General features: G+C 47.9%; 1 protein-coding gene across 1 annotated transcript in view; it reads left to right on the top strand.

Moving 5' to 3' along the window:
• Positions 1-4,804: 4,804 nt before the first annotated feature.
• The window catches only part of ABCA1 (ATP binding cassette subfamily A member 1), a 104,771-nt gene continuing 101,484 nt past the window's right edge, over positions 4,805-8,091 (top strand). Inside the window, exon 1 of the mRNA XM_053371478.1 lies at positions 4,805-5,118. The gene's annotated coding sequence lies outside the window, so the exon portion shown is untranslated. The remainder of the gene's footprint in view (positions 5,119-8,091) is intronic.

Raw genomic sequence — 8,091 nt, 5'->3', positions numbered from 1 at the left:
TGTGAACTATTATGTGGGGTGGGGCTTACCTCATACTCTCCAACATTTCTGTGATGAAAATAGGCTAATAATAATAATAATAATAATAATAATAATAATAATAATAATAATATTTATACTCTGCCTATCTGATTGGGTTGCCCCAGCCACTCTAGGCAGCTACCAATATGTTTAAAAACAAAATAAAACATTTAAAAAACTCTATACAGGGCTGCCTTCAGATGTCTTCTAAAGGTTGTATAGTTACTTATCTCCTTCAGACAGCTTGGGGGTCAGATAATGCCATGCCCTCCAACATTTCTCTGATGAAAATAGGGGTGTCATTAGGAAAAGTGGGACATTCTGGGATCAAATCAGAAACCAGGACCACATCTGTAAATCTGGGGCTGTCCCTGGAAAATACGGACACTTGGAGTGTCTGTTACCTGCCCCCCCCCCCAATATTTTATTCAAGTTGGCACTCCTCTCCTGGAGTGTCCATGCTTCACAGGCAGCAGACTCCATCCTTGTCACATCCAAAATCTCATACTGCACCAGACTTGACAATTCTAAACCTGTCCTGGCTAGACCCCTTGACCAGTTGTTTTTGTTTTTAAATCACAAGTTGATGATCCTTCCCATTTGTCTGCTTCCAGAAGCAAGTATTCAGAAGACTACTGCCTTTGTACACCAAAGTTCCATGGGCATGATATTTCACACATCTTACCCAAAATAGCCCATGTTTCCAATATCCCAGTGCCTTCAAATAGCTAGAATAGGGATTGGGAATCCAGATGTTCCTTGCTTCTCTTTGGACTCCCATCAGCTCCAGTCAGCATGTCCAATGGTCAGGGAAGACAGGAACGATTGCCTAGCAACATCCAGACAGCCATGGATTCCCCACCCTAGGAGAGAAAGTCACATGTTCTCCATCTGCCTTTACATCCTCCTACTTTCCTCCCTGGACTTTTGCATCTGACGTTCCATTGTTCATGCCTTGTGAGAACCATTGCGAGGGAAGTGAGTAGCTTTGGAGTGATGAACTCATTTCCCTGCCTGTGACAGCAATGAAAGATGCCACCCAGGATGTGGTGCTGACTGCCTGGGCTATTCTTCGGACGTGTTCTGGAGAAAAACGGCTTGTGTGATAGCAGATAACCCCATTATTAGTGGGCTGGGGGAAATGAGGCTTCTTGTTTTCACTTGCCTGCTTGACAATCCATCTTTTTGTTTGCAGTACAGTATCTCCATTCAACGCATTGATAACTGGAATAAAACTTTCAGTTGATTGATTGATTGAATCTCATTCAGTATAAAATGCACCATTTCAAGAGATTGGCATCTGCTTTGCACAATGAGTGACATGTAGGATTGAAAGCTGGGGCTTATGTTTGTGTATGGTTACCAGACGTCCCCGTTTCCCGGGGACAGCCCCCAGATTTCATTTAATGTCCCCGGATTTATATTTTAAGTGTTGTCGATTTATTAGTAAGGAATGAATGTTGCGTGATTGGTTCAATGGCACAAGACACATCATATGGGGACTTCCGGCAAGGCAAAATGGCGGGCGCCACAGCAGCGAGCAGCTCCTGAAGCCAGCCAGAGACAACTGCGCTACCAGGCTGGCTCCAGGCTGCTGAGACTGCCGCTGCCACTGCCAAGGGGAAACCGGGAACACCCGGCTCATCAACTGGGGGAACCGCTGACACACACACACACCCGCGACCCAAATTGAGCCGGGCGCAAGAGCGCCTGGCCATCTGGCCCACTGCCCAGTGGCGCTCCAGGGCCAGGAAAACCCTGGAGCTGACACAAGGAGAAAAGGGGAGAGGAGAAGGAGAAAGGGGGAGAGAGAAAGAGGAAGGAGAAAAAAGAGGGGAGACCCGACCTTGCCTGCTGCTGCTGCCGCTGCTGAGGAGAAAAGGCAGGAGAGCACTGGGAGGGGAAGGACATGTGGCCGAGCCCAGGCCCGACCCGAGCCTTCTCCATGGTGGCTAGCACTCCAAGAGAGCAGACCGGGACCTAGAGGAAGGCCATGTGACAAAGGAGACCACTGTAGAGAAGATATTACTACTTCTTCTTTTTTAAAAAAATAACTTCCCCCCCCTCTTTAAAAAACAAAAGTGTCCCTGGATTCTTTGAAAAAAATCTGGTAACCTTATGTTTGCGGCATAATTCCCCATTTGAAGTTGAAACATCGCCCACAGACGGATTGTTACAAAGGAAGGGAGGGGACTTGCAATTCCTATTGCAATGCAAACTCTTTTGTGAGTGCTGAAGTTACCACAGTGAAACTTGACTGTGCATGTTTAGTACCTCCTCTGTTTGAAGGTCAAACATGTTCTTGTTCGCTGCGCACATTTTCAAGGGGAAAGAGGAAAGATGCACTGTGCTTTACTAGCTTATTATGAACTGCCCCATGTTACGCTTATCCTGTCAGCTCTCAGTCTGTAAGCTGGGAGTCTCACTAGAGCGCATAAGGAGACTGTAGTGGGACAGCCATTCTGAAATTCTGGAGTGTGCGCTTTCATTCCTGTGGGTCCCTTCAAGCAAAATCCTGACTCCAGTACAGTGGTACCTTGGTTTTTGAAAGTAATCCATTCCGGAAGACCGTTCGAGTTCCGAAACGTTCGAAAATGCAAAACTCAAAACAAAAGCCGTGTTTCCTGTTTGACGTCCAAGGCACATTTGAAAACCGAAGCATTTCTTTCCGGGTTTTTGGCGTTCGAGTTCCAAAACATTTGTCAAGGGAAACGTTCGAAAACTGAGGTACCACTGTAAATCCTGTAGACACAGAGGGGCAGAAGTCCACACACTCAGTTTTTAGGAGAACTCCGTTTATACTATTGTTGTTGTTTAGTCATTTAGTCGTGTCCGACTCTTCATGACCCCCTGGACCAGAGCATGCCAGGCACTTCTGTCTTCCACTGCCTCCCGCAGTTTGGTCAAACTCACGCTGGTAGCTTCGAGAACACTGTCCAACCATCTCGTCCTCTGTCGTCCCCTTCTCCTTGTGCCCTCCATCTTTCCCAACATCAGGGTCTTTTCTAGGGAGTCTTCTCTTCTCATGAGGTGGCCAAAGTATTGGAGCCTCAGCTTCAGGATCTGTCCTTCCAGTGAGCGCTCAGGGCTGATTTCCTGATTTATACTATACAAGTACTAAACTGTGAGAATCCAGACTAGACAAGGTGTGTTCTGTCTCTCCCCCCCTTACCTGGAGAGAATGTCTCCTTTACCTTCCAGTCTATCAGATCCTCCACACAAGTGTTAGGCCTGCCCCCAACCTCATTTTCTTACACACACTGCCTTTCTTCTAGAAAAAAAGGTGTCAGTAGTACTCACCATGAAGTTGTTACAGTTAAGTGCTACACTTTTAACTAGTTATTTTCTTCTTGGTGGGGATGGATGAGAGTGGCAGTACTACATACCCTTGGGCACCCCCAGAAAAAGAGCATTTCTTACTCATTCCAGAGTGTTCTCTGGGGATGAGCACCTGGGACTGTATCTGAGCAGAGCAAACATAGATGCAAACTGAGAGTGAAAGATTAGGCACCAGGACCAGCCCTACTTTTAGGCAGAGCAAGGCAGGTGCCCAAGGCAAATAATGTTAGCTTTCAAATCTCAGCAAGAAGCTGTGGTGACTGGGAGAGGGAAAGAGTAGGTGAAAGTAAGCCATGAGTAAAAAAGTCAAAAACCCCAAAACCCACAGACTTCATCTGCCTGTTCCTGTGCGCCACAAATGCCCGCCGGCTGTGCCACATGGCACATCCATGTGGCAGGTCTCTCTGCATTTGTCTGTCTGATTCTGTCTGGTTGTCCAAGATTCCAGCACAGTCTGACGAAGAAACTGAACCCAAGCTGGGTCAAAGCAGTCCGGCGGGGAAGATCAGCCGCAGAGAACAGGTTTTACTCTCACCTCAACGGCACTACCATTTACTTCCTACCCTGTATGTGAATGGCTGTCACGCATCCTTACCGAGGGAAGGAAAAATGCCACAGTCAGGTATACTGTGGAGTGCAAACTTAAGCGCAACCGATAATATGCGTAACAGAGGGCTTAGTGATGTAGCAGTTATAGGACATGGGAGGGAGACCAGGGCTTAAATCCATACTCAGCCATGAAACCCAATGGGTGACCTTTGGCCAAGCACTGCCTCTCAGCCTACCCTATATCACAGGGTTGTTGTAATGATATTTCAACCTGACGCGAGGGCAGAGGTGGCGGGGCCTCCGGGGACTGATCCCCACTCTCCCCTTCCTCTTGGGGTAAAAAGGACCTGACCATTAGGTCCAGTCGTGACCGACTCTGGGGTTGCGGTGCTCATCTTGCTTTATTGGCCGAGGGAGCCAGCGTACAGCTTCCGGGTCATGTGGCCAGCATGACTAAGCCGCTTCTGGCAAACCAGAGCAGCGCACGGAAATGCCGTTTACCTTCCCGCTGGAGCGGTACCTATTTATCTACTTGCACTTTGACGTGCTTTCGAACTGCTAGGTTGGCATGAATAGGGACCAAGCAATGGGAGATCACCCCGTCGCGGGGATTCGAACCGCTGACCTTCTGACCAGCAAGTCCTAGGCTCTGTGGACCAAACTCGGCCCTCCAGCTGTTTTCGGACTACAGTTCCCATCATCCCCGACCACTGGTCCTGTTATCTAGGGATGATGGGAGCTGTAGTCCCAAAACAGCTGGAGGGCCAAGTTTGGCCATCACTGCTGCTTCTATTGGTGAAATGCATGGCATCCCGCGTCGCCCTTTTAAGAGGCGTGCTTGTCCTCCACGTGCTGGCGGTGAGTGACTGAAATACATAAACAGAGGCAGAGCAGCAGCGAGAGCAGAAGGAAGCCGCGGTTGACCGATAATAACCTCCTCCGTGCAGCGCCGGCAGAATCTATATAAGGAGCTCCGGGTTCAACAGATCTCCTGGTCTCCGTCCGTGGGGCAGCTGGCAAGGGGCAGAGACAGCTCTCCCCGCCGCCTTACTCGCCCCGCCTGCAAATAACAACCACCACACAACAGCCACAACCCCTTTGCCCAGGTCCAGGGGGACTATCATCAGGCTTCGTGGCGAGGACTTTTCTCTTTTCCATTCCCCATCGAAGGGGACAAGAAAGACACCCTCAGATCAAACTGGCGAGCAGGTAAAATGAGATGGGTTTTTTGGGGGGGGGAATGGGGTTGGGGCTGGGAAAATGGTTGGGGGTTCAAGAGGATTGTTGAAAATCAGCCCACCCCCGGTTAAGATGGACTTTGGGGAGGCTCCCCCTACTTCCACCCACCTCACACCAGCCGCCCCATAGAAAGCTGCCGGGGCTTCATTTGCGCCTATGCAAAACCGACACAAAGAGCCTGAGCGCTGGCGCCGAAAACAACTCACTTTGGGGGACCTCGCTGTTTTTCTTTCCATGCTTTGCGTGGGGCTGGGGAAGCAGACCTCTGAGCATGTGCAGAGTGCGTTTTGTTCTTCTCTCACACACCCTTCCTCCCCCGCACGTTCCGAGCATGCCTGGGCGCCCCAGCACCCTTATTTTTTTGTTCCGTTTCGTTTCGGTGCCTGTTTGGTGCAACTCCGGCCGGGAATTGGGACTCGTTTGGAGAGGACAAAAGAGGCGAGGCGAGCCTGGCTTGGCGAGGCATGTAAATGTTTGGGGATCTAGCTAGAGACAAAAAGCAACGCCTCAGGTTGCTTGAGGTCCCCCCAGATAATATTTTCCTTTCGTTTCCTTCCTTTCTATCCTGCCCCTCTTTGTTTCCCCTCTGTGTCAAAACAACACATTTAGCTCCTCAGGGTTTAGCTGAGGAGTTGAGTGGAGGCAGCGCGGAAATTTGTTATTTTTCCTTTCAGCAGAAAAGGCTCTCTGCACGAGACTTGGGGCACCTTGAAAACAGACAAATAAGGTTTCTGGCGGCATGGAGGGTTGGTTCCCTTGGAGCCGAGCCTGAGAGAGGGACCCTGTTTTTCTCTTTTTCTCTCTTTCGACTGCTGCTTTATCAGAAGACGCCTGCAGTTGGGGCTGTTGAGGCAAGACCCAAAAAAAATAGGGCTGCGAGGAGAGACAGACAGATACGAGGAGCTCTTAAGTAGCTAGAAATGACCGAGAGTAACCCCGGGGTACGTATGGCAGCTTAATGAAAGCCATCAGCCTGGCAAATGGAACAATAATAATAATAATAATGGTGCAAATCCATCTCATCTGATGGATTTTGCACCTCAGCCCTGGAAAGAAAGCACTCTGGACACAGGAAAAGTTTTTTTTGTTTGTTTTTTTTGCTAAGAGAAGCAACATATAGCAATAACAATATATTTGTAAGAATAGTAGCAATAAGTTTAAAACATGCTTCTGGTCTTTTGGCCCACTGTTGTGGAAACAGATTCCATTCTTTGTGAGTCAGGACCCAACAGGAACTGGGAGTTTTGTTTTGCAAGGGCTGGGATAGAAAAAAGGAAGCCCAAGGGAAGAGGGACTAGCAATGATTATTTTCCTGCCCAAGCTGATATACAGTGTGATCCTTCCAATCCATTGGTCTGGGAGCATTGTAAATATGTGAGCAAAAAGGCCATAGTTGTGTTGGGGGTGTGTGTATTGGTGATAAATGAGAGTTTGGTATTGTATGCATATGGTTGTGTTTGTGGGTTAGGTTAACAGCCTGGGTAAAAATCCCCCCTCAGCCATGAAGCTTGTTAGGTGAACTGAAGACCCTCACAACTTTCTCTCAGCCTTACCTACTTTACTGGGTTGTTGTTGTGGTGGTGGTGGTGGTGGGGAGGAAAACCATGAATCAAACCCAGCTCTGAGTTTTTTGGAAGAAAGTTGAGAGACAAATGTGGCAAATAAAGAAGAATAAAAAAAAGTTTCAGTTACAGATAGGTAGCCGTGTTGGTCTGCCATAGTCAAAACAAAAATTTTTTTTTCCTTCCAGTAGCACCTTAAAGACCAACTAAGTTAGTTCTTGGTATGAGCTTTCGTGTGCTTGCACACTGTGTATCTGAAGAAGTGTGCATGCACACGAAAGCTCATACCAATGTGTATCTGAAGAAGTGTGCATGCACACGAAAGCTCATACCAAGAACTAACTTAGTTGGTCTTTAAGGTGCTACTGGAAGGGGGAAAAAAAGTTTGAGATGGATAACAGGAGTTTTATTTGTTTGATGCACCTTTTCCTCCACGGACTTCAAGGCAGCACACATGGTTCTCCCCCCTCCCCATTTAATCCCCAAAACGATGCTGCAGACCTGTCAGGCTGAGAGGCAGTGAGTGGTCCAAGGTCACCCTGTAATCTTCATGGCGGAGTAGGGATTCAAACCCTGGTCTCTCAGTTCCAACGCTCTAACCACTACGCAACACTGGCTCTCTTAAAAAAACAACAACTCATGTTTTCAACTTTAAATTTAATGAGTTTGTTTCTACCTAGTGAGCTTGTTGCAATTTCAGGTTTGTTTGTTTTTTATTTTAAAAAAGCATGCTTAGAAATCATTTTCATGAAGCATCACTGTAGATCCTACATGCATGTCTTTAGTTGCCTGCACATACTGTGTAGACCAGTTGCGGTTCCCCAGGGTCAATACCCCTGACTTGTATGACTGGCACACAGCTGTCCACTACACCACCCGACGATACCATCATTGCAAGTTTTAAATAAGATTTTCCTCAGAAATGAAGATTCCAAACGTTCTTTCTCTGTATGGAGATCTTTTTCTAGGGCCTTGGCGGGCAATGCGTTGGCCCTCAAGACATTGCTGAACTAGGACGTTCATCATCCCTGCCTATTAGTCAGTCTGATGGAGCCTGATGGGAGCTAGACTCCAACAACATCTGCAGGGCCACAGCCTACTCACCAATTGTGAAATTATGCAGAGTGCCTTTTTGATGTTGCTGCACATCTTCTTCATATACATGGAACTAGCAAACTAGAGAGAGGCATTTTAGCTGAACCCTCTCCCCAAATTTCTCCGACTGCAGGAAAGACACAATTATTCTGTCTGCGCGAGGTTAGTTTTGCCTCCTTATAGTGTAGAGTTTCCCCACATCCTGGAATGTCCGTTATTCAAGCCATCCTCCCACTTCTTCTCTGCTGTGTAAGCTTCCCCTGCTCCCTGTCCTGCTTTTCTATCC

Source organism: Podarcis raffonei, chromosome 17, assembly GCF_027172205.1.
Source record: "Podarcis raffonei isolate rPodRaf1 chromosome 17, rPodRaf1.pri, whole genome shotgun sequence".
NCBI classification, from domain to species: domain Eukaryota; kingdom Metazoa; phylum Chordata; class Lepidosauria; order Squamata; family Lacertidae; genus Podarcis; species Podarcis raffonei.
This window is presented reverse-complemented; position numbering and strand designations above follow the sequence as displayed.